This window comes from Lynx canadensis, chromosome B3 (assembly GCF_007474595.2).
Source record: "Lynx canadensis isolate LIC74 chromosome B3, mLynCan4.pri.v2, whole genome shotgun sequence".
Taxonomy (NCBI): domain Eukaryota; kingdom Metazoa; phylum Chordata; class Mammalia; order Carnivora; family Felidae; genus Lynx; species Lynx canadensis.
This window is the reverse complement of record NC_044308.2, coordinates 83171304-83198343: the sequence shown is the minus strand read 5'-3', so window position 1 is coordinate 83198343 and position 27040 is coordinate 83171304. Positions and strand designations below refer to the sequence as shown.

General features: G+C 40.9%; 1 protein-coding gene across 1 annotated transcript in view; it reads right to left on the bottom strand.

Annotated features, from left to right (window-relative positions):
- NPAS3 (neuronal PAS domain protein 3) overlaps positions 1-27040 on the bottom strand; it is a 751527-nt gene that overhangs the window by 35172 nt on the left and 689315 nt on the right. The gene's annotated exons all lie outside the window — the stretch shown is intronic.

Genomic DNA, 27040 nt, shown 5'->3' with positions numbered 1-27040 from the left:
GGGAATCTGCATTCACCAAGCACTGCAAGCCATCCCCACAAGGGCCATCTACCTGCAGCATCCTCTTTATCTAAAGAGCAAAATCAATCCAGAGATCTTAATGAAGATGACCTAGAGGCTGATCACAGACTGCCTCTTAAATAAGTGAAGACAAACATATATTTATGGTTAAATCTGGACTGGAAACAAGAGAAACCCCTAATCTATAGAACACAACTCCTTCTCTGGGTTCTTTGAAAATGGAGGATCGGTGCATGCTAGGCAGGAACCCTGGGCTGATGTGGGATCAGGATGTGTTTTCTGTGCCCAGGGCTGCCCGAAGGAGCAGCCTGGGGAGCCCTGTCAAGGCTTCTTTATTTGTATAAAGGTCTGCGTTCTCTCAGTGGCCACGCCACAGTGGGCTTCACTGTTGAGCTGTGAGCCTCTTGGGGGAGGTCGAGCTCTGTCAATCCCCTCCCCCTTCCCCTAGCCCAGCCTGCCCCTGGCTTAGCTCCTGATTAATTCAGGGCAATCCTGGGAGGTTAACCCTTAATTTGATGGCTCTGGTGGGGAGCTGAGGGATTGCTGGTAATTTATCACCCTCTGTTTTTGTTTTTTTTTTTTACTGTAGAAATATTTTCTAAGGGAACAAATAAAAAATTATTTTTAAAACCCATATTTAAAAACCATTAGCTCCAACATTCTTTTCTTAACATGTCTGTATCCTCCAAACATAACAATTACTTCTCATCCATCTCCTTTAACAAACTTCAAACACATAACATAAAAATATAACTACAATTACAGCCTTAGTTTCTCAAAATGTGTCTGGACTCCATATTTGTTTCTTGCTCCCTTTGGAGAAAATAGTCTTTCTTCTACCAGAGATAAGATTTTTTATTGGGATAGTTTAAGCTGGAGAGATTTCCTTAACAAGATTATGTAAATGTATGCCAAAGACATAAACCACATTTTCTCAGAGAGTGGAACACTTCAAATATCATTTAATAAAACAGGACCATGGGTAGAAACACCTCGATAAATTGTTAAGAGGCCAAGCAAGAAGGCTGAACCATACACATCTGATCAAATTTTGTTTGATTCAGTTACTTTATTAAAGTCTCCTACAGAAGGACAGAGGACCATTGTACCTCTGTAGAGGGCAACTTTTTTTTTTTTATTCCTTTATCACTTGATGTGGAGAAGGGGTATCACTCCTCATGGACCTGAGAGGACCCTTGTGGCTTAGTGCCACTATCTTCAAGGTGGAGAGGCAGTTCTCAGTGTAACAGACTGAAATTTTATTTTCCAACAACGTGAAAAAAAAAAAAGACCCAGAACTAGTACCATACCCAATAACGAATAGAACTGGCTCCCTTACTCCTATCTACCCCCATCCATCCCTAATACTATACCATATTATACATTTTATTTAGAACCCATGAGCTCTTACAGGGAAAGATATAAATCAGATGTTTTCTCTTTATAATTTTTGCTCAACACTTTTGTTGAATGTGCATTTTACTTAAATTTCTTGAGTCGAACAACTAGTCTTGTTCTAAGTTAGTCTCCTTAGCCTTTGTTTCTCTGGAGTCTGCTGGCAGAATTTATACATAGACACTCTAAATTGCAACAAATGTCCAAAGACAGCTGTGTACCATAGACCGAGTGCTTGTCTGCATGAAGACAGCAGTTCCAGAGAGCTCTCTGCCGTCCTGAGAAAACATTAAGCCACGCTTATTCTATCCCCTCCACCCAATCTGAATGTCTACCGGAGGAGAAGTGATTCTATTTTGGATACAAAGGAAAATCTTTAGAAAAAATAGCTACCCCTCTCTACCTCAGTTTCCAAGGATGCAGAATTATAATTATCCATGTAGATAGGTAGATTGGCCTTTGTGGAAGGCCAAGGTGGCCGCCTCGAGAGCTGATATATTTTTGCGGCAGCCATTTCCTTACGGGGGAAGTGCACAAGCGTTAATAATTACATTTCTGATAAATAATTTTAAAGCAAACACATGGGTCATGAATATTTTTGAGAAGAACTAAAACCCCAATATTCCCCAAACTCAGACATAAAACTCCTTAAAGATCAAACCTAAAATGACCACTTCCCAGGATGCCACAGTAGGTATGTGGGACTCTTAAAGCAATGCAAGGACAAAGCCCATTCTCTTAAGTTAGACACTTTCGACCCACATATGTGCAAGAAACCACACACAGTGAGGCCACGATTCCTCAGTTTTCCTGGTACATTCAGGCAACACGCAGTTCTGTGTCTGTGTGCAAGGACCTCCTTTCTCTACGTCGATTTCCTCACTGAAAGTGACTGGGCCTAACTACGTGGCCTCTGAGAGCCGTTCTTAGCATTGGGTCTCTTAAATCCAGTATCTTTAAACATGGAGCCTGGCCCCATCCTCACAGCCCTACATTATAACTCTCTGTCTCTATTATCTTGGTTTCTATTCTTTGGGAGGCCTGGATGTTATGTGTTGAACATTGGTTAGCGAAGATCATTTTCTTAACCTGTCCTCTAAACTCTACGGCTACTATTTTCTAAGGCTGCTTAATCCTAAATTTCATCCTTCATGAGAGTAATTTCTAGTAATGACATGCCTCTCAAAATGTCTCTCTTTATGCAGTGAATGAATCTGTGCTTGTGCCAAAACCTCTTTGTGCTCAGCATCCCAGAGAGACCGCATGCTGGACGTGGGGGACCTTGCAGGCTGCCTTGTGCAGCCCTCCCATGTCACAGGTGTGGAGACTGAGGCCAGTGAGGTGACCGTCTTGGCCAAAGACACAAAGCCAGTTAGTGGCAGACACAGGAGGAACAGCACGTTCCCCTAATCTCCTGCCCAACGCCTCTCCTCCTATTTAACAGTGCATTTCGGTGGATGTATTCCCTTCCATTTTCTTTTGTTTCCTCAACTGTGTTTATCTCTCTCTATATAAATGACTCTATCAAATTTAGGATTTTAACCTTCAAAAGACCCCATGGTCCTGACATGGGTTATTATCCACTCAGCATATGCGATTCGAAACACTCATGTGACTTTTGTGCCTGTCACCAGCTCATTTGCTGCGTTTGGTTTATTCAGCCATGATTAGAGAGAGTCATTTACAGACACACATTTGGAAACTCTTTAACAAGCTTCTAGCAGTTTCTTTTCCAAAGCTGTTTAAGTCGATGAGGGTGTGGTGTCAGCAACGACAGCAGTTCCCTCCACACTACCGACTCCCCTGCTATTCCTATATCCTTATCAGGACTTCCATTTTGTAGAAAGGCTTTTAAAAAAGAGAGAGAGGGGGGAAAAAAACCCCAACAACCCAGAGATGCACATTTCAGAGCCTCTAAGCCATCATTTCAGGAAGACGGACTCAAAAATTAAAATTGAAACCATCACACTATAACCTGAAAGTTCCCTAAAAAAAAAAAAAAAAAAAATCCCCCTCCCTCTTTTTATTTTAAAGAATACTTTTTGAAGTAATTGGCACAAAGACTGTTTTAGTGCAGATTGCTGCAAGTATGCTCTTGGCAAGAACATCATAAGCACTAGAAAAACTTTAATATGCTCAAGAAGCCAAATACAAACTGACACCAGGAACTCAAGTGTGGGAACAAACAGGGGGAAAAAAAAAGAGAGCATCTCGATTTAATACAAACCTCCGTACAAAGGGACCAATTTCTACGATTCATGGTTTAGCATACAATGCAGCTGTCCTCTGAGTGAATATAGAGTAGTTATACATAAGAAATTAGAATTATCAATTCGAGGGAATTTCTCAAGAGTCCTTTTGATATGTAATACTGCAACCATAATGCCTAAGAAACCAGATACCAATGCATTAAATGAGATCAGGTTGGGATCTATTTAGAAAAGGAGGGTTTAAACGTGAAGCCTCTCTTTGATTTGACCTCTGGAGCAGACCCTTTGCAGGGAAGCTCGAAATGAATAGCTTTACCCCTACCTGTAGCCTTGCTTCCCAGGTCTTAAAATATGTTTGAATACATGTAACACAGGAAGGGGGGATTATTTAGAAGTGTTTCCTATGTGGAAGGAAATGGGAAGAACACGCAGCCTTTTGCACTCTGCAAGACACGGGGAGAGTCTCTAATTCTCTTTATTCTATTGAATAGAAGGGCGAAAACTATTTTTTAAGAAAATTTCCTTCTTCGAGTCCTCTTCTCCTCTGCTATTTTATGGTAAGGATTCGAGAATTTGGAGATTTTCTGCATCTTTCTCCATCCACATTTCACATTTATCTCTGATTGTGACCAATGCTTACTTCCCCCTGAAACTGAAGAGAGGGCTCCATTTTCAGTCTTGCTAAGTAAGATTTCTCCTGCAACCCCCTGGAGTTCAAACGTGCTATACTTTTTTTTTTCTCAGGGAACGTTTGAAGTCCCCTTTAAAAATAATGCCTTGAGGATATTTTTCCCTAATACCATTTAAAGAAACTTGAAAGCATATGGCTCTCGAAGCGCACAGGGTTCTAATGAAGTAATCAGCAACACTGCTCATATGCAGACTTCCGCCAGGAGCTTTCACACCCAACCCAGATCAGTCTTTGGAATGAAGGAAAATTCTGCAGAAACTCCTTTCCTCCATCTGCCGGTGCAAAGGCGCAGGGAGCCATTGTACTAAAGTGGTGACTTTCAACCTTTGAAGGATAGAAGGTGGTAGAAAGGTTGTGTCAGGATCAGAACCGTCAGTGGCAAAGCAAATCAATCTGGCAGCTTGTAAGGCAACTCAAGACAAACATTCCTCTGTTGTGCAGTCTCTGTTCATCGTGTGGGAGGAGAAAATAAAGTTTCTTTATAGGGTTCTATTTGATGTAGTCCCTAGTAGCTCTGCCATCACCTTAGGTGATTCTCCACACAGCCAGCTAAGACTAAATAAAACAAAAACATGGGATATTAATGCCCTTTCCCTGGAACTGGGAAGAGCGTGCTGTTCTCCTGCCGTGTTGCAATGGATTCTCTAAATCTATCACAATTAAAATCACACTTCTTCAGGCACAACCTCATTAGTGCTGAAATATCACATCTTGTGCTATTTCCTTGGGATTTTAGCAAAACAAGTAATGATTCTTTTGATTATTGGAGGGACTTGTGCTCTCATGACTGCCAAGTAAGTATGCGACTGTTTGAAACAACTAGAATCAGCACTTGACTTTTTTATCTTTACTTTGGTTTAGGCAGACATAAACCGCACAGGAGAGGCTTTAGCCAGTATGGGCCAACTTACCCACTCACCCACAGCATCTCCTTTACCAGAACACTCCTGAAGGGAGGAACAGGGTGAGTGATGGAATGGCAGGTGTGTGGATTGCCTGGATTCTCGCACAGGTGTCTTCCTCTTTGCTGGCTTTTCCCTGGTCAGATTGTGCACTTCTCAGACAGACAAATGCCCCTGCAGCATTCTGTGGAGCCTGTCCGAACTACATGACTTCATTCATTCAGCAAGTATCACTGGGATGACTCTATTGCCAGGCACTGTTCTAGGCTCTGGGATACAGTGATGAAAAGGATGGACACAGCGGGAATGCTGAGGTTGGATCGATGTTTCTGGCTGCTGCAAATGGCTGCTCTGGGGCCCTGAGTGAAAGCAGGAAGGCCAAGGAGGAGGAGGCCTCTGCAGTGGTCCAGGTCGGGGAGGTGACGGTAGCTCAGAAGGGAATGGCAGGGAGTGGTTGGGTTGTGGATACCCTCTGAAGGCAGAAATGACAGAATTTGGTAATGGATTCAATGTGGGGTCTGAGGTAAGGAGTGGTCTCCAAGGACACACCTAAGCTTTTGGCCATAGTCTCAGGATGGCGGATGGTGCCATTTACTAAGATGGAGAGGGCTGGTGGACAGCAAAATGTTTTGAGGGATGGGTTTTAGTTTTGGTTTTGCCTCTATTAAGACAGATTGGTGACATTCAAGTGAAGATTCGGTAGGCTGTAGAAGTTTAAATACACTTCTTTTTTGAAGTTTAATTATTTGAGAGAGCGAGAGAGAGACAGCATGTGAGTGGGGGAGGGGCGGAGAGAGAGAATCCCAAGGAGGCTCTGCGCTGACAGCCTGGGGCTGGGGGGCGGGCATGAGATCATGACCTGAGCTGAAACCAACTGAGCCACTCAGGCATCCCTAGATACATTTCTTTAGTGTCTTTTCTTCATGCTTTATTCAGAGATCTTCTATTTGCTAAAATATTCATAGTTGTAGCAATTTTATACATAGCTGTTACGAAAAGTGCCTTTGGCAAAATGGAGAAATTAGTGGGGTGCATGCTCCAATGCCTGATTTTTTTCAGTCCATGTCTGAGAGGACAATGGGGGTATTTTCTGATAAAACACATACTGAGTAGGACTAAAGACAAGCACGGGAGGCCAGGTGAGCAGCAATATAACACAGCCCAGTCATAAAGCCTATGTAGCCTGCAGATAATTTCACACAACAAATTCTGTTCTTTGTATACTTTCGTTACACATCATCTCCAAAACATCTACCTTTTCAAGTGTGGGGATCAAATTCCAAAATCCAGGCCAGGAGAACACATCCATGCGTCCAGGCCATGTTCAGCCCCAATTATGAGTACAGGTAGTGCTGTGTTGAAGAAGGTTGAATTTGAATGTTCTAAGGAGGCAAGCACTTTCCCTGGGCCCTGCCCCTCCTCGCTTCACCCGGTCTCTGGAAGACATCTGAGTTTATGGCCAGGAGAAAGAAAGGCAGAATACAGCAGTTCTTCCTGATGGAGTATTGGCAAACATTTAGAGATCGCTGGCCCACTTTGCAAGAGGCTTCCCTTTCAAAAATACTTCTGCAGAGTACCCTGGGTGGCACAGTTTCCCAAAGCAATGACCTTCTCCTAGTAGCTAGCGGAGGACTGCTGTTTATGTTTGATTTCCTTAATCCCTCTAAAGCAGCGAAGAAGGCTTAGGTGGTAATTTATTTATAAGAAATTATAATAAAGCTTCAGCACTTTGAATGCTGTTGGAAAGTGGGAGGTAGATAGTACAGAGGCAGGATATCCAAACTTAGAAGTGAGCATTATGACAGTCTTCTGGTTTATCTACCCTTGGAATCAATTTTGTCATTTTTAATTGACCGATTTTCCCTTGTTTGCTTAACATTTATTAATTGATTGTTATGCTCATGCAATTAATTCAAAAGCTGGCAAGTTTAACGCAGAGAAATTAATTTTCTTTTACCAACATGCCACTTAAAATACATTTTTGGAAGCCTGGGTTACCAGGAAATTACCTTCAAATTAATCAATAAGGAAATTAGACGGTAGTGTCCCTTGACATCTGTCAATCCAAAATATGTCACTTTCTTCCTTTTGTTGGAGTGGGCTTTTCTGCTGAGTAAGGAATAAGAAAAATCTGGAAATTAAATCCACTGCATCTTCACAGCCAAAGGAAGGCATTTTCTTTGCATAAATGCATACTGTTGAAATGAATTTTATTTTTCACCGAGATTGTAGCAAAGTGGTAAATTTTATGAGGGACAAGAAAATGAAGTTGGTCTTCTTCCCAGAGCACCTCTTTTTGCTATTTTTCTATTCCTTCATGTGATTCCTTACCAGGTGCCACGCTTTCGCCAGGCACTGTGGGGGACACTTCTCAGGGAGACGAATGTGTGAGCCAAGCTCTAAAGGAGGTCTGTAAATGCCAGGTGCAGGGGAGGTGAGAGGAGGGCTGTCCTGATGAGGCATGGTGGAAAGGTGCTCAGGGAGGAGGCAGCATTCGAGCAGAATTTCTGTGGATGAGTAGGATTCGATGGGCGTTTAGGTAGAAGAACTGTTATCAACAGAAGCACAGAAGTACAAAACTGCTGTTTGTGTTTGGGAATGGAGAGAAGTGCAGACAGACCCCAGAGTAGGTGGGGAAATGCTGGGGTAGGAGAGGCTGGCTAGATGGTGGGAGGCTATGAATGCCACACAAAGGAATTATGACTTGATTTGGTAGACACGTGGGAACAACTGAAGACTTTTCAAGAAAAGATTCGATGACTAGACCTGAGGCGTTGGAAGAAAACTGTGATGGCATTCATTCATTCATTCATTCACTCACTCACTCACTCATGTATTCATTAAACAGATGAATGTTTCACCGTTGTTACCAGGCACTTCTCTGTGCAGGTCACTGGGGCTCTCACAATTACTAAGGAGCTCACAGTCCACCTCTCTGTATTAATGAGAGTGTGACCGGGGCTACATAGGAAGGTGGATAAAAGGAACAATGCCCGGCAGCCAGTCTGGGTGAGGATAAAGAACCAACGTGGGCATAAGGCTGGTTAGTGTTCAGCTAGTTACTCAGGCTTGAACCTTGGACATCCCTTTATTTTTTGGTAACCCTTCTATTTCATCAGAGGTTAAAGTTGAGATTACTGAGTGCATCACTTCTCCCGGGCTCGTCTTTGATCCTCTGCCTCTTACTCTTGTAGCCAATCATCAGGCTTGGGCATTCTTTCTTTACCATAGCTCTTACTACTGATGTTACATTCATTCTGAGTGCTATTTCACTATTATAGGCTATTGACATCTTACATCTGGACGACATGGTGGGACACGTTCTAACTGTTGTCTTCTATTTTTACCCACGCGGTTTCACCCTGCATTTTGCTGCCAGATTCATCTTCTTCACGGTGTCTTTATACTGACCCCCTCATGTACTTGCTGTGGAATTTGGAGCAACCACAGACCTCCCTGAGTCTCCATTTCCCATGTGTCAAATGGGCATGATCAGCCTTGCCATCCCTATCTTCCAGAATTGCTGAAGGAAACAAATGGGGCAGTGCTTTTAAAAATACCTTGAAAACATACAGCACCATGTAGGTATGAAGTATTATTATCCTTACTCTTGAAGAACCTTGATTGATTCTGGAATAAAATTCAGATCCCTTAGCTTTCATGAAAGTCTTGTGACAAGTGAGTCCCAACTTCTACAACCTGATCTTTCACAACTTCCCTCCTTACACCCCAAAGGCTTTCCACACCATCTCCTGAATCTGTCTTGTGTTTACCTTCTCGATACCTTTGCTCACACCCCATCTTAGGCCACGAATTCCTTCCCTGTCCACCTCCATCAGTGCAAATAACATCCATTCTTGAGGATCTATGCCAAATCCCTTTTCCTTTTCTTTGGCCTTTCTGGCCCAAAGCTGTCTTCTTCCCTCTAAATTCCTACTATTGTTTCTACACCCAGGCAGCACTAAGCATGTACTACATGGGATCATTCTGTCTTGTCTCTGCCTGTCTGTCTCCTTAGAGGCACAGAATGTCTTTTTCTTCCTCAGTATACTCCACAGGACACAGACTATGGGAGGTACTCAACCGATGACTGACTGCTTGAACGCTCTCTATTCATCCTACTACATGAGAGCTTACAAAGTCCCGAACTTTCTTTCTTTTGATCCTTATAAAGGTCTCTAAGGTAGGTTGAGCATGTATTAGCCTATCCACTTTATAAATAAGGAATTGGAGGTTAAGGGAGAGGAAGTGTTTGTTTAGGATTATACAGTAAAACGTAGTTGTGATGTTCCTCCAAGGTTAGTGTTCTTTTTCACAGACCACCTTCTATCTCCTGCTGCTCTCAATTCTAATTTTGATCCACCTGAGCAGCCTAAAACCATGTCTCCCTTCTGCTTCAAAGACCTTTCAATATGAAATTGCCTTTAGAAAACATATAATGATAAGACCACCTTGTTGCAACTACAGAAAATATCCCTTGGGTTTGGCTCATTATGGCCATGAAGAAAACACACTTAACATTTCTAGCTTAAGGAACTTCAAACCTTTATGTTACTAATTACTGACTCTGGATAACAGGTTACTTTATTTCTTTTAAAAAAAAAATTTTTTTTAACGTTTATTTATTTTTGAGACAGGGAGAGACGGAGCATGAATGGGGGAGGGTCAGAGAGAGAGGGAGACACAGAATCTGAAACAGGCTCCAGGCTCTGAGCTGTCAGCCCAGAGCCCGATGCGGGGCTCGAACTCACGGAGCGCGAGATCGTGACCTGAGCTGAAGTCGGATGCTTAACCGACTGAGCCACCCAGGCGCCCCCAGGTTACTTTATTTCAATGCAAACGGGTATATAGGGTTTCAGTCAATCAACAGTACAGTGCCAAATTCACAGCTGGCTAATACAAACATTAGACTTAACATTGACCAAAGTGAGCACAGATGGCAAGGAGTCCTAAGAGCCTCATCCCATCAACCATGGATTCATGCCACTCCATAATCCTTTGTCTGAGCAACCCACAGATTTCCATAGGGATGGAGCCATGGTGGTAACTTCTAGAGACCTTCCTCCTCCTATTTTATGAACATAGTTTCTGCCCTTGCCCTCTTCAGAAATAAAATGGGTAATCTGAAGGTTTGTTAAAAGTGGTTCTCTTCGGGGTGCCTGAGTGGCTCAGTCGGTTAAGCGTCTGACTTTGGCTCAGGTCATGATCTCACGATCTGTGGGTTCGAGCCCTGCGTCAGCTCTGTGCTGACAGCTCAGAGCCTGGAGCCTGCTTCAGATTCTGTGACTCCCCCTCTCTCTGCCCCTCTCCTTCTCACACTTTGTCTCTCTGTCTCCCTCTCTCAAAAACTAAACATTAAAAAAAATAAAAAAAATTCCCATTTCTAAAAATACAAAACAAAATCTCTTCACAAAAACATATGCACCAAGAACAGAAATAAAATGGGGAAAAGATCAATGCCTAGTGATAAACATAAACTAAGCCAATATCTTCTGACATGCTAAAGTCCCAGATTTTACAGTTATAATCCAATAAGGATAATACTGGATATTAGCAGAGACTTGGAGCTTATGGAACATTTTCATACTATCTTACATTAACCTCATAATAACTATGATATTTCAGAAAAGGCACTACTACTCCCTTTCAACAGACCTAGGGAGGCTAAATGACCCCTTCTCTCTCTAGCTACCACCACCTTAGGGTGGGTGTCATGGGGTACCCCTGAGTGGTTTCTCCTGCTGCTCATTTCATTGGTTACCTTAGTTTTTTACTAGTCTCAGTTATCAACTCCAGGGTAACCGCTTTTCTCCTTTACAAAAGTCTGAACTGACTATAGTCACACTCCAAATCCCGGGAGCCTCTTCTGGATTAAGGGTCCACCCAGTTCTAGGTCCTGGGAGCTGAGGGAGGCCAACCTTCGGGGATGGCTAACTTTTTCCAAAGAAAAGAGCTTCATAGTTTGTCACTCTTGTAGGATGGATGTCTGCTCATGCTTCAGATGGAAAAAAGTGAAAAAGATGGACAGGAACAAGCTTGGGAAGTAAAGGTTCAGGCAAAAATACAATTGCTCCCTTTCCCTAAGAACTGTTCTCCTGTGTCTGCCTGTCGTAACTCCTGGAGTCAGGTCAGGGAACCTGTAGGTTTTTCTGGATATATATTTTCCTGCTTTGTAGGGTATTGGCTGCATGATCTGATAAAAGCTGAGGCTAAATGAACCCTACGATTTGTATTTCCACAGCCACAAGTGGATTGGCTACCTTTCTTCCTCCTCCTTCCCTCCCCCATTCAGCTCTGGAAGCTTCATTACTTACAGTTACTGCAGAATCAATCTGAACTGGCCAAAATCAGTGATGGAATTTATAGCATAATAAGTGCCCTACTGCACAAATGCAGTTACACATGAAAGGCTTGGGAATGTTCTTTTGAGCAATCTTTCTACATTGCGGAGTGTACTATTTTTTATCAATTTAACAGAATCATCTTAAGCATATTTTGAGAAGTATAATCCTGACAGCTACAGAGCAGATTTTCCCTGAGGCAGGTATTGTTGCAGAAAAACAATATTATTGATAAAAATCTTAGCATATTGGAACTTGGAAAGGAAACTAAATACATCTTTTTCATTCTTCACACCGATCCTTTATAGCTCCATTTTCTTAACCTCACATTGCATGCCACTTTCTCTTTGCATTTTTATTTTTATAAAAGTGTTTTAACACTTTTCAAAGCACATTAATGAACTGTTCTCTAAGAAGAACCAGCCATACCAAAGTTGGCTTTGAGAGGCAGACAGAATTTGAAGTGCACTCAAAAGATAATGCACAGATTGGGGTATCAATGATTTTCCTTTTTAAAAGTCTGCAAGTTATAAGATAACATTGGTATCTGGCCCATTTTTCTTGCTAAGTGCCCATATTATGGGTGAATCCTGTTTTACAGCATTCTGATACACAGAGAGTTGAACTTGAGCGTGAAATGCTGAAAAAAAAATAGCAGAAAGACAGATGGCGGGCCGTCCTCCCCAAAACTCAATTTCATATTATGCATGTGATTGCTAATAGGCAAGCACTAAAAAACAATTTTCCTTGACGGAGAAGAGCTGATAAATTGTCAACATAAAGTTGGGCTGTGGTTGCTCCAGTGATCGAAAGCTCGTCTGTGAGTTTGGTCCCATCAAAGTCGGCTTCTTACAACCGTATCAAAATTTATGAATGCATGTGTCTATAAAGTGACTGAAAACAACCCATAATGCATGTTTGTTTATTGTGCATCAGCTCTGGGCTGCTTTAGTACATGCAAAGCAACTGATCATATACCCAAGCCCATTTTTGTCCAGTTCTCTTTTCTAGCCTCTGCATTTGGTAATGAAAAAGTCAAGAGCCAGCTGGGGATGTGATTTCCCCGTCTATCCTGAGAGCTGACTTAAACAAAAAGATCTGCTCTTCACTGGCTCTTGCATGGTTTGGGAGTGTACTCCACGGGGTTACACTAGCTTTGTGGTGATACAAACAGATGCATTTGAGAGCAATCAAGGGCATTGATTATTTGGAGGGAAAAAAAGATGTTTGAGAAAGAAAACTAAATAAAATCAAGCAGATAAAAAGCAAGCCAGCTAATGACCTGCAACACAAAACACCAAAGTTTCATATTATCTTTGATAGAAAGATAAAGCCTCTGCAGGCACTGCAAAAATAGAGAAAGAGATTTTCTTTCTTTTTTTTTTTATTGGTTTAAAGTTTGTTTTTAAAGAAGTCATTAAGAATTCAATCCAGGAATACAACATTTATTTTCTGGGGAGAGGAAGAGAGAAAGGGTGAAAATTTGCTCATAATGCAATTCTGATAACTGCATACTATATTTGATTTTTAAAATATCACTTAAGTTATTATTTGCATGGCTACAACATTCAGATTTTATGTCATCAGTTACTGTTCATTTGAGAACAGTGGTTTAATTGCAGATGAATTGTAACTGGTCTGATATGCACACGCTTTATTGGAACAAAGGGATTGGGTGTTCAGATAACACTGTTTATATAGGTTGCTACAATTAGTAGAAATGCTGAATAGCCAGCCAGAATTAGAAGTAAATAGAAGTACCAGTAATTTTTTCTCGTGAGAAAAAAGTCATCATTCGTAAAGCCAGGGGTTTTATGAAATGTATATTTAAGGGAAACCCTAGGCTGCATGAAATGTAGGCTTTGTTTATATTGTGCCAAGTACCCAGACCTTTCCAAGAATTCAGATACCTAACAGTGTATAGACCAAGTACTCGGGTGACTGAGGTCTGTGTGATGCTTTCCTTTTTTTTTTTTTTTTGCAATCTAAGATTTTAATGCATAAAGATTTCAGTTTTTTTTCTTGAGTTATTGGTTCTAGGGAAATCATATTCCTCCTTTCAGAATGTGTATTTATACCACCATCTAAGATTCAGGAGGAAAAAAAAAAAAATCCCTGCACTCATGTAGGGCAGAAAGGTGGAAGGAAAAATAAATTGAGAAAATTCCAAGAGGAATTATCCAATGACTTACGTAAATCCACATACTTATTCTCTTACCCTATAGGCTGAGAACAACCTTCTTAGCTCCTCGGTAGAAAATAGTGGTCTTTTCCTTACACTGATTGCAAAAGTCGTATTAGAATGAAACAATCTCGATCTCCATCCTGTTACCCTGAACACTGATGAGCCCATGGAGTTTGTGTTGCACTAAAGGAAGGCTCCTACTCCTGTCTACATTTGCCGAGTCCGATTAGATGTCTTCACTTCCTGATTCCCTGAAGGACTAGATTTCTTTCTGCTCAATGCACTTGATGCCTTCATCTCTTTCCTAAGACTGTTCCCTCTGTGTTGAATTCCACTCTCTAATATCTCTGTAGGGCAAGTCTATTCTTTAAGTGCTGGCTAAAATGATGCTGTCTTTGAAAAGCTCTCCTTTTCCACCAGACAGAATTATTTACTTCATTCCATCGCCCTTAGGACATATCTCTACCAGAGCACACATTTCTTTGTGTGTCTACCTCAGTCTAGACTCTGTCTTCTGGACCAAGGATTCTATTTTATCCATCTTTGTCTTCCTGGGACCCAGTATAGTGTGTAATACACAACAGGTACACAAGAAGTATTGACCACATGATTGAGTAGAATCAATTCCTAAATACTTTGAACAAAAGGGGATGGTGAAGAATGAAAATTATAGATCATTCTTGACTACAATGGACTTTTCTTTTGACTTCCCGGTTTATTATGAACTGATAAAGCTTGTTTTTGAAAAAGTTTCTATTAGGTAGATGTAAAGCTTTGGGGGAGAACCACATTCTGAAGCTCTACTTGGAACAATTAAAATTAGTTATTTCATATCAGTCTGAAAGGAACTGAAGTAGATAAGCTCTAGGGTCAGCATATGCCTTGTTCAGCTTTCTTTAAAGGCATGGGGAGTAATAAAGCTTTCCATTTTATCTTCAGTGAAATAATACTGCTGAAATATCACCTCATTTTTGATGTCAGTGATGATTTCTTCTTACCTCCATGATGTCAAAAGGGAATTATTATTATTAGAATGACAGATTACTAATGATGCCGTAAAAAAAGAGGAATAGCCGAAATCATTATAACCCAAACATCCAACATACCCCTTCTCGTCTGAGCCTCACTGTTGGGTACTGTGAACGGAGTCACTCCGTGATACTACAGCTGTGTAAAAATTATTCTAAGCAGGAAGTAAATCAAGAGCAGGTGCCTATGAATTTTCACTCACAGAGCACCATCTTTTTAAAGTTTTTAGGACTGGATGGTGTGATTAGGAGGTATGATTTATGTATGCAGGAGGGAAAAGGTTTTTGGGGGCCCCAAATGTCTCATGAGCTGTTGTGGTATATTTCCAGTGGTGCTTTCCCAAGGGGAGACCTGTGTGGGAAGAAGGACTGGACAAGGGGCCTCTCAAGGCTTAGCCTTCTGTCAGCCCTCTATGAGACAGGGACAGTATGGTTTACTGGTTCTGGACTTCACTCCCTTTCCACCTGCTGACTTGGCTTGCGGTCACTCCACATCGCCTTCTGGGTTTTAATTCACTGTGGCTGACCTACAGTGCTCTCTGAGTGCTTGAGAACATGGAGGTACTAGACGCTGCCACTTTGGTGTCCTAAAGATCATACCCACAGAACTTAACCTTCCTCCACTGTACCAAGGTGCTTGGGATCTGGCAACTGTGGGTCCTCAGACCAGTTGTATCATTCTCCAGATCCTTCCAGTGGAAAGAGAAAGAAAGATATGTTTCATAGAGAAGACTGGAGTTTATAACAAAACTATAATTCAAGAATAAGAATGTTTTACATTTCCATGTTACCTTCCTATGAGGGATTTGACGATCAGAGTATTGTTAATTCCATTCAGCATTAAAGACCATTTGCCTAGGACTCAACTGTCTTCAGGGCTATTTCAGGTAGGTTAAAAGTTGCAGTTCCCTTCAACTGGAAACTTACAACCATTTCAGAAAATGCTGACAGAGATGTTCACCACTAAGCCAACTGCAAAAAAGAAAAATTAAAGGGGAAGGTAGATGAATTTAATAATAACATGTGTTTTATTTGGCATAAAAAGAGGAGTGAGTACATACTGTGTTAAAGTGAGTAAGGAAACAAAAATTTTGCTGCTCATCGAATAAGGCAAGAGATTTACTCTCAAAGTATTATTTTATTTTTGCGCTCAATTTGAGACCTCACTTGATTTCTCCAAGAATGGTCTATTCATATTTACTACATAGGACAAGGTACGAAAGTTCACCTAAGAATTACAGAATCTTCCACAGACCTCTTCTTCCTTGCAGCAGTGATTTGCTTAAATGTTTCCTGGAATATTTCCGATTTTCTAGCCAGCATTGGCCATGAGGCAATATGGCAGCTCTTGGTAACTTTGGGTGGCCTTTGCTAGAATTTGCTGGCAGTTTTCAGCTCTCTCTTTCCAAGAGTGGAGTTGCTCTAGATTAGGCAGACTCTCTATTCCATTCCACTCAGAGAGTCCCAAGGGGCTTTCACCCCAGTGTAGAGAGTAGCACTAAAAAGGATGCAATCTCAACCCACAAATGACTAAAGAGCACTGGAGGCAAATCCTATTGTGTCTTTGTTTTTAGCAAGGAAACAGAAGCCCAGAATAATCAGTGTGTCCGTCCAATGTTGCATGGCGAGCACACAGAAATGTGCTGGCAGAAGGATGACATTTTCTGACTCCCTCACCAGGTGTGCCCCTATGAAGCCAGTCTGTTTTGATGACTTCTACGAGGAGCCATGAGTTTGAAGGACATTTGACAAGGGGCTGTTGAGGACTGTTAAATATATTCAGAACTACCAACTAATAATCAAGTGACTCTTGAGGGTGCTTCCAGAGTTCTAGCCACTAGAATTGGGTACAAGTGGGGTACAAGTTAAATTCACGTTGATTTTTAAAAAAACTGAGCACGATAGCATGAAAAATATGTCTTAAAATATGTCAACCATTAGCACAGCCTTTCTGAAAGAAAAAGGAAGAAACCTTCCACTTATCTTCCCGGCAACTGAGCCCGGAAACTTGAAAAGTTACAGGATCCCAGTGGCTGCACATTTTCATCTCTAAATCCCCTTTTAAGGAACTAGCCTACTGACGTAAGGAAGGAATATATTCTAGCCTTTGTACAAATGATGTCCGTTATTTATAAATGCATTTTTAAACAAATGTTTCTTGAATTTCTACTATGTCACTGAAACTCTTTGCAGGAGCTTCAACTTACACTGTGATGGGGAGATGAATTATACACAGATAAATTTACGATGTAGGGTCAGACTGTGTTAAGTGCTATGAAAAACAATAAGGCAGCAGGATGAAGCAGATGGTGGGGTATGGGGGGTGTGCTGGAGCTATTTTAGATGGGGTGGTCAGGGAAGTGACATTGGGGCAGAAATCTGAATGAAATGCAAGTGTGGCCCACGGGAATGTGTGAGGACAGTCTATACTCCAGGGAGAATAAAAAGAAGGTATATAACTAGAGTTTAAATAAAAAATTGAAAAATGAAAGAAGAAGGTATAAAAGCTGTGGTGAAATGGAGGTGTAAATACTGCTATCAGTTCGGTGATAACTCACATGGATTGGTTCTGTAAACCATTGCCAGTAATGAGCTGAAATTGATGTTTCCAATATGTAACTTAAAGATATCCATTGCCCACTGGTAGTTCAGAAACAACACACACATATCCACACACACCCACAGTGGATTGAGAAATGATAATAACAGATGATTTTTTTTGAGTTTATTTATTTATTTTTGAGAGAGAGAGAGAGCAAGCATAAGCAGGGGAGGGGCGGAGAGGGAGAGAGAGAATCCCAAGCAGGCTCCACCCTGTCAGCTCAGAACCCAAGGCGGGGCTTGAATTCATGAATTGTGAGATCTCATGAACTGCGAGATCGTGACCTGAGCGGAAACCCAGAGTCAGATAATTCACTGACTGAGTCACCCAGGTGACAGGATAATACAGATGATTCTTTTAAGTAACAGGCTTGTAAGGCAAAGCACTTTGCAATGGGCCATTCTTTTAGTCTGCTGGTGGGAGGGCATTCATAGAGAGATAGGAAAGATGTGACTAGTTCTTTGTCCCTCAAGGAAGTTACTACATAAAAAGATAGGAAGTCCAGAATCCTGGCTCTTTTCCCTTATTGGGAATGAGTCAACACAATTTATTCTAGAATGTTGTATAGTATGTCTGAGATACAGGTTGGGTTCAAGCCACAGTGGAAGCTTGCCTACCCAGAGGGTTCAATTCATGTGCATATAGATAAGATACTTTAACCAAACTGTAGAGCTTTATGGGTTACAGGAGTCTAGAAGCTCCAGGGATGAACAACATCAAACTGGCCTTGCCTCTGCTTCATTTCTTACATTAAAGGGCTGTATTAGCCTTGCCATGAGGCTAAATCAATTCCAAAAAAACCCAAAAAACAAAAAACAAAAAAAAACCAAAACCATGCACCATGTCCCTTTTTTATTAAAGGGAACAATGATGTATTTCAGTCATATTTTGTCTCTTAAATTCAAATAAATATTCAAGACACTTGATCAGGGAGAAATTTCCTAGAAATAAACACATTTTCTACATTCAGAAGAAATCATTCATTATTCTAGAGCTCCTATAACTTGTAGGAAGTAATCTGAAACATAATTGATGAATTACTATTTTCCATAGTTACAAGTGCATATGCAGAGGTGTAGAAGTTAAGATTTTGGACTGTCTAGATCAATTCACAATATGAGTTCCATAAACATTAAGCCTCACATATGGACATGTATTGCATGCTTACTGTGGGTCAGGCATTGGGGTAGTACTCTACCTACATTATGTCACTGTATCTTACAAGACCCTTATGAAGGAGGTTCTACTGAGACTTAACAAGAGAAGAAATAGATGGTTAAGAAAGTTAAACAATTTACTTAAAATCACTGAGTTAGAAATGATAAGACTAAGTCTGAATCCGCGGCTGTCGGACATCATAGCTCAGTGAGTGCTTAATCACTCTTTGGTATGGCAATTTTGAAGGAATGAAGGTCAAACAGAGTAATTTGGAAGCCCTTGCAATCTGTAAAGAGTTATGTACCTGCTACTTCAGACCACTGGATCAAGAGATAACCATTAGGGCATTTCACACATCGAGTGCTGGGTCCGATAAGTGACGCACTGCTTACGTTGTTGCCTGTTTATTTCTTCAAGACTGTAAACTTTGCTTTTAAAACTTATTTATTGGGTAAAACTCTCACAATAGATTATTTAAAGAACTGTCAGATTAAGACTATATTTACAGAGACATTGATGATAATTTTGAAGGGCATTAAAGAGATTACATACAGAGTTGTTAATTTTTGTATCAAAGATGTCATTTTCAAAATGATCACGACTTTCATTATTCTCAGCTACCAAAGGCTCAGAAAGCCAACCTGAAAAGATCCAGCATTAGTCAAATGGGATGCTCGTATTTCTAGCTTCTTTTGAAAATCTCTCTGATGAAAAATGAAGTACCTATAAGTTAGCAACATACTCGGACTGAAGTTATTGACATACGCAGAATTTACAGACACTTCACAGAATGGCTAGTGATTATGCCTCTGGCTGGTAAAATAGTGAGCTGATTAGTCCCAGCAGAAAGGACACATCCCAAGCTAGAACTACTGTCATGCCTTGGTAACGGGAAATAAATTCTTTAAGATCAGAAACAATGTCAGTTGTATTTAAAATGACACCAGGAACCACATTGTAATGGACAATTGTGGGGAGGTGAGCAGGGAGTAAAAAGAGATAATAGGATTTAAAAAATTTGATGTTATTGGTTCTCTATTCTATTTGCATTTTTCATCAGGATAACCTCTGCCTGTAAGTTCTACCCTGGAAATTTCTTTTCTCCTTCAATTTATTCTGGGTGTCTGGGTTGATTGAAAGGCAATGAATGCATAGTCTTAGAAAGCCTGAATGGGTTGACAGAATTTTTGGTGTCTCTGAAAATTCATCTATCGATTTGACAAGACAGTTACATTTTGTGCAGTTTGGAATACTGTAGTCATCATTTCAAGACAACACAAAGCTGAAGCAAAGGCTTCAGGAGAAGTACTGATATGTCTGGACATTTGGAACATCTCTGAATCTCAGATGGGGAAAAGCATCCAGGTAGCACCTAGTCTGTCCACAACTGACTAGGAGGCAGAGAGACCCCTGATAAGTTTAGCGTGTGCTCTTAGAAATCTCCAGGGAAGGACTACTATCACACTGCCCCTTAAATAAGTGCTAGGCATACCTCTAAGCTATACTTTTCCTGCTACAGTTAAAACTCACTGCATATGGAGTGCCTAGGTGGCTCAGTCAGTTAAGCATTGGACTCTTAGTTTTGGCTCAGGTTGTGAGCTCATGATTTGTGAGTTCAAGCCCCATGTTGGGCTCTGGGCTCTCTCTGTGTATGGAGACTTGGGATCCTCTCTCTTTCTCTCTCTCTCTCTCTCTCCCCCTCTCCTGCTCGCCCTCTTGAAATAAGTGAATAAACTTTAAAAATACATATATAAAAATGTTTTAAAACTCATTGCATACAGTTATCCACTTGGGCAAAGAAAGAACCAACTCCTTGTAATAACATTTCTCTTATCTTTAGCAATCTTTGTGAGAAATGATGGGGTTTACTGGAAGGCAGGGTATCAGCAAATATTGTTCTAATTTTCAGAAAGAGTCTCAAAGTATTAATATCCAGAAAAATATCCTTTAAAGATGATTTAATAGAAAGAAAATGGTAAATCACCAAATGCCAATATTAAATCATGATGAATACGTGACGTCAAAAGATGACTCGATTTTTTGTTTTCTGAAAGGAATCTCTCACTGACGGCTCAAGGGAATGTTGTAGATGTGGTACAATCTGATTTTAGCAAGGCACTGGTAAAGAAGAACAAGATCCTGGCAGGCAAGATAAAAGCATGTGAGACAGATCATGGTATAGTCAATTTGGGTCATAGCTATTCCAATGGTCACATCTAAAAGACACTGACGTTAACTAGCAGGGGCTCTAGTAGTATGTTATACGTCTCAGTACTGTCAACATTTTCATTGTTACCACAGGGGGAAAAAAAAGAGAACATGCAATTTAATTCAACTAACATTCACTGAGTGGCAACTACAAGCAGCATACTGTGCTGAGGGGAGAAAGTAGAATAAGAAATCACCCAGTATCCAATGCAGTATATTGGAAAGAAGAAGGCATTTGAAATCTGAAGATCTGGATATTTCTGTTTTGTTATTTACCACTTATGTGACCCTAGACAAGTCAATTCATATTTCTGTGTCTCATTTTAACCTATTTTCAAGTTAGGAAAATAGACATAATTACCTAAAAGAATTATTGTGAAGTTCATATGAAATGATAGATAATACTTCACAAAAAGGAGAGAAGATGCTTAACTGAGCATGTGTTACCTCTCTTAACCCGTAGGAAACTTCTTCAGGTTATATATTATTATTTACAGGTGAGAGAACTGAGGCACAGAGAGCTGAAATCCTAAAGCTGTTGTAGCACAGAGGAAAAGGAAATAGGGGCATCAAAGGAGATGAAAAAAAAAACTAATATCTCAGTGATGCCATATTGGTTGTGTAAGAATTTTCCAGATGCATGTGTAGCAGAAAGGCATCTTAAGAAAAGAAAACAGCATGGCCAAAAGCATAGCAGTGTGAATATTTAAAGTATATTTCAGGAAAGATGACTGGACAGATTTTACCAGAGCATCAGTAGTAACAGTTCCAGGAAAGAATGAAGGAGGGGCAGCTGGGTGGCTCAGTCGGTTAAGCGTCCGACTTTGGCTCAGGTCATGATCTCACGGTTCGTGGGTTTGAGCCCCACGTTGGCTTCTGTGCTGACAGTTCGGAGCCTGGAGCCTACTGTGTCTCCCTCTCTCTCTGCCCCTCCCCCACTAGTACTTTATCTCTCTCTCAAAAAAAAAAAAAGAGTAATAATGGTGGAGATGGCAGTAGAAAATGTAAGCTGGTACCAGATTCTTGAATATGTTGATCTATGAACCAGTGATGATTTAGGAGAAGGAAACATGATGGAGGCTTTGGGAAGATATTCCAGGGAGCAGGGTGCAGAATGGAATGGAGAAGCAAAACTTTTTGGGAGCTAATTTGGGAATTTCTTACAACAGATCCAGAAAAAGGCATTAAGCTAGAAGATTGGAAATAGAGATAGGTGGAGTCAACCAGTTTTGGCGGCACATTAAAGTGGTGGATGATCAAGAGGGAGAGCGATCGATATCTTAGTTACTGTGGACTTTATTAGCAAAGCAAACCAAGCACTAAAATTCCAGATGATTGGAACTGTAAGTAATAATTTCCTTCTAGTTTGCTATCGTCTTGAGAGTTCTCGATATACACATTCCGTTAAGAATACATTGCATATGAAAATCCTTCAACTTTAAAATTTACCTAGCTGTGATTTTGACATTGAAATCCTAGTGATGTAACTTGCCCACCTAAGTGAATAGGAAGAAAAGGAGGACCATTTACCACTGAAAATAACTCTTAACTATAGACATAATTTTTATTTTTTTATTATCTATTTATTTATTTATTTATTTATTTATTTATTTTTTCAACGTTTATTTATTTTTGGGACAGAGAGAGAGCATGAATGGGGGAGGGGCAGAGAGAGAGGGAGACACAGAATCGGAAACAGGCTCCAGGCTCTGAGCCATTAGCCCAGAGCCTGACGCGGGGCTCGAACTCACGGACCGCGAGATCGTGACCTGGCTGAAGTCGGACGCTTAACCGACTGCGCCACCCAGGCGCCCCTAGACATAATTTTTAAATATTAGGTCTAATTTTTATTAAAAAATATTTTCTAAGAAATACTTTTTCAGAAGATTATCTGCATAAGGGGATCAAAGTGTAAAAAAAAAACTTGGTTTTGGGAGCACCTGGATGGCTCAGTTAGTTAAGCGTCTGACTCTTGGTTTTGGCTCAGGTCAAGATCTCACAGTTGGTGGGTTCAAGCCCCATATATGGCTCTGTGCTGACAGTGTAGAGCCTGCTTGGGATTCTCTCTCTCTCCCTCTCTCTGCCCCTCCCCTACTCTCTCTCTCTCTCTCACCCCTTCTCTCAAAATCAATAAACTTAAAAAAATTTCTTTTTTTTAAATTTTGGTTTTGTATTTTGTCACTCTAGGAGTTGATGTTTTTTGGAACAGGACTTCAATATATATTAACACTAAATGAATAAAAGGGAAGGAAAAATGAGGAGGAAGGAAAGAACTATTGTAATTTTGGTGAAATATGTTCTGGGAGGTGCACTAATTTGTTTTTTTAATAAGAACCAAAGATGTCCTCATATTAAATAAGGTTTTGTAACCTGAGATCACTGGATTCACCTCAGGGATTCAAGAACTTACTGATGCAAAATGAATTTACCTTGGGAGAGGCTCTACAGATGTAATCAAAACATTAAAAGGATTTATGACACCCCAAATAAAACAAATTACTGGTAAAATCAGGGAAGTGTCTTTTCTCACAGAACAGATACAACCATGAATTGCAACAAATGAACAAGTTCTAATTTAAAAGGCAGCTCCGTGCTTAGAGAAGGCAAAGAGTTTTCTTTAGCTAATTAGCATCCTCTCATTTTTTTTTTTTTTTTTTTTTTTTGCTTTTGTTACTTCACGTCTAGATACAGGTACTCTTAGAGCTGAGGTATATCGGCAATCCTTATAAACTAGTGAACCTACAAATTGTTTTCTCTATTACTTATGGTTTCTGACTCTATATTATAAGGAGACGGGATAGGTTACAGAAATCATTTAGTTGGACACTTAGCTACGGGCAAATCCATACCCAAATCATCCCAGATAGGGGCTGTTTTTATTTTTATTTATTTTTAAATTAATTAATTAATTTTTTAAAAATCTGGACTTCCCTTCTCCTCCCTTAGTAATCTGTTCATATATGTCATAGGAGGAACCCTCGGCATTTGAGGATTTTCACCTGTGCGGTGAATTGAGCGACATTCTCAGCATTATGTAAACATGACAGAAATTCTCTCCCTTTGTCTCTGTTTCCCAGCCCAGGATGCTTTGCTGTGCCATTAGAGTTAGGACATCATAATGTGTGTGGATAAAAACTCCAGAAATGACAGTGGTGCTGGTGGGCATTTAAGAGTAGATTAGAAAACTGACAGTCCCATGCTAACGGAAACTATTCTCCAAAGACAGGAGCTAAGGAGGCGACCCAATTAGTCTTTACTTCTCTAATTTCCCTGATTACATATCTCCTTTTACCCCCTGTGCTATACCTAGTAAGTTCCCCCAGACATAGACCTAATCTAGAAGGCAGAATATTGACGCAGTGCAATTTAAAGGAGAGCTGTGTTATGCTAAGATATGTGGCCAACAATGGGGCCTACACAACAAGAAGCCCCTGAGGCATAAAAAGTGGCTGGTCCAGATAACGTGCTACAGTGGATTTCAAAGCAAACGAGGACAGAGACAACTAAATGTCAGCTCGAGGCTGGGAAACTTCATTGGCATGAGGGCAACTTTCCTGAGGCCCAGGAAGCAGAAGCAACAGTGACCTATATCACACTTGATGCCTGAATTCGCAGACTCAGAGTGGCTCTCCTTTGGCTAGAATTCTTGGTTATGGGTACCTGGGTGGGTGTTAAAATCCCTGGGAGGGAAGGTAAATCTCTGCGAATCTCCATCAAGGAGTGCTGTCGGATATGCGCAGCCACAAAGAGAAGGTCTTAATCAGGCCAAGAGGTTTTTCTTTTCAAAATGTAGAAGAATTTTCCATATGTTGAGGTCTAGCTCATGCTGAGCTTTTCTGCGGACTTGATCTGTTAAGCAGTGACACTGAGGGTGGAGAGGGCAGGCTCTGGAGCCTCACTGCCTGGCCAATCCTGGCTCCTCAGTAGCTACTTAAGATCTATGCCAACATGGGCCAATACTGAGCCTATTAAAGCCTCAGTTTCACCACCTGCACAATGGGCACAATGATAGAATATGAAGTTTGAACAACGCCTGGCACAGAGGAAGGTTTTAAATGCTGTACGGATTGGATAAGATACGAGGTGTTTGGCAAAGTACTCGTGGCAGAGTCCATGTTTAACAAGTGTTATCTTTGCTGCTATTATTACTGCCAGTGATAATAACAACACGAAAGAAAGCATGGCAGGTAAGATGATGGACCAAGGCAGAAAAGTTGCATGTGCCAAGGTCACAGGAAAACTGGAGAGAAGTATAATGACCTGCACTGGGCATGGCTTAACATCTTGGAGCTTTATGGGAAAAGAAAGGAGCAAACAATGGTAATAAATTAAGAGGAATATTGGGAGTATGGTGAAATTATCATCACTGCTTCTTTTTATTTGTGCTTATTGTGTGGTGCTGGGGTGATTACCAGTTTTATTTGAATGTTTTATAAGCTGTTAGATTTATTTACTGAGAATGAACAGATAAATAGGGATGTTATTCAGCTGTGTGTCATGTCATGGCTTCTCATCAGCTCTTCTGCTAACTTGCAGACAAGGTTAATTAACGAGGCAAGGGCATCGTGGAGGAGGAGGGGTAGGGCTGGATCTGTTGAACGGTTCATCCTATTGGGGGAAGACGGGATGAATCAACTCTCACATTAGCACTCCTGGGCAGGGGGTACGGTACTGGATGGAGACTTTCGTGAAGTCTTGAGAAAGACGGACTGACAGGGTATGTCAGAGGAGTATGATCACTTTAACACTACAGGGTTTGACGGAGGCCAGAATAACTTCTCTTTTCCAGTCCTGGATGTTCATGGTTGTCCTTTTTCATATTTTGTTTCTTGAAGGTGCCTTCTTATAGCAAGGTGTCTTTAATCCTAAACCCAAGGAGCTTTGGAAACACTGTTGTTCTGTTTCCATAGTGGTCCCGCTCTCACCACTCATAGGTGACAGTCACCTCCTCAGCTGGATGTTCCGCGACTCTGGTATCCAAAGTGGTCCCCACCAGCCACACTCACCACCTTTGCTTTACTCTCAGCAAAATAGTTAGCCTAGTGGTTCAGTGCATAGGGCGTGGAGCCAGACTCACAGAGTTCAAAGCCCAGCCCTGTCCCTCTGATGTGTGAAGTTGGGTATGCTGATTAACCTCTAGCCTTATTTTCTTTACCTGTAGAGTGGGAGCAATAAAAATACCTTCTTCTAGGATAGTTGTGAGTTGCATAGACGCTGCATCACGCCGAGCATATTGTAATATGCGTAAGTAGTAGTTACTGTTAGTTTGGACTTATTGCTGTCTGAAATCACCTCCTTTATTTGTTGTTATTGTCTGTCTCCCGCTGTTAGAATCTAAGTACCATGAAAGCAGGGACTTTTTACTGTTTAATGCTGGATTACGGGATCTAGAACAGGCTCCAGACTGGTACCTCAATAAAAATTTGTTGAATGCTCTATTAATATTTAATAAATGAGCCTGTCCAATTTCAGGTCATGCAGCAAAAACCGCCTTACTGAGCTGACCAAATGGCAAAACAAAAAGAATGCAAGCTACCTGGTCTCTTGCCTGGACTGAAATACAAAGCATTTCTCCACTTGCACAGCCCACTTTTTTGTAGATTCCAAATTTTGCAAGGCTTTATGATCTCTAGTTGGTCACATGAAAGCAGTCATTTTTTATCATTCAAAAAATTAAATTTTCTAATGATACTGAAATATACTCCATATTACGTTTTCTAACTACACTTTACCTGTTCTACCCTTCCTCTTTCCTGGGACATGCCCCCTACAAACCAGTAAAAACCACTAAAAGTGACAAACTAAAAGCTGAAAGACAGAAAACAGGTGAAAGGAAGCCTTACAGCTCCTAAAACTAGAATGGATCTTTCTAGCATTAAAATGACACTAAGCGCTACACCTGTAGTTTGCTTGTAGAGATTTCAAACTTGCTAATGCTTTAATAACGAATAAATGTATTGTGTTCAGTAAGGCAGGAAAAATAAAAATAGTCCTGAGGATAGAGTCTGGATTTTTCCCTCCACGGTATCCCTTTGTAACAGGCCTCTGAAGGGTAAAGCACCTGTAGGCAGAGCCGCCCTGAGCCTCTCCTTCGCTTCGAACCCTGTTAAAGGTTAAGGGTACGTTCCACCTGTGCCTTTCCGACGGTAGGCCAGCTCAGCTAAAGGTCGTTTATGGAAACGCCTGCTTCCCCACCTCCTTCCTCTTTGTCTCTGAAGAATTCATGTCAGAAAGAGTACCTGGTTCTGACTTTCATGCAGCTGCTGGTTTCTGGTGACTTGTATACGGTTTTTAAGCCC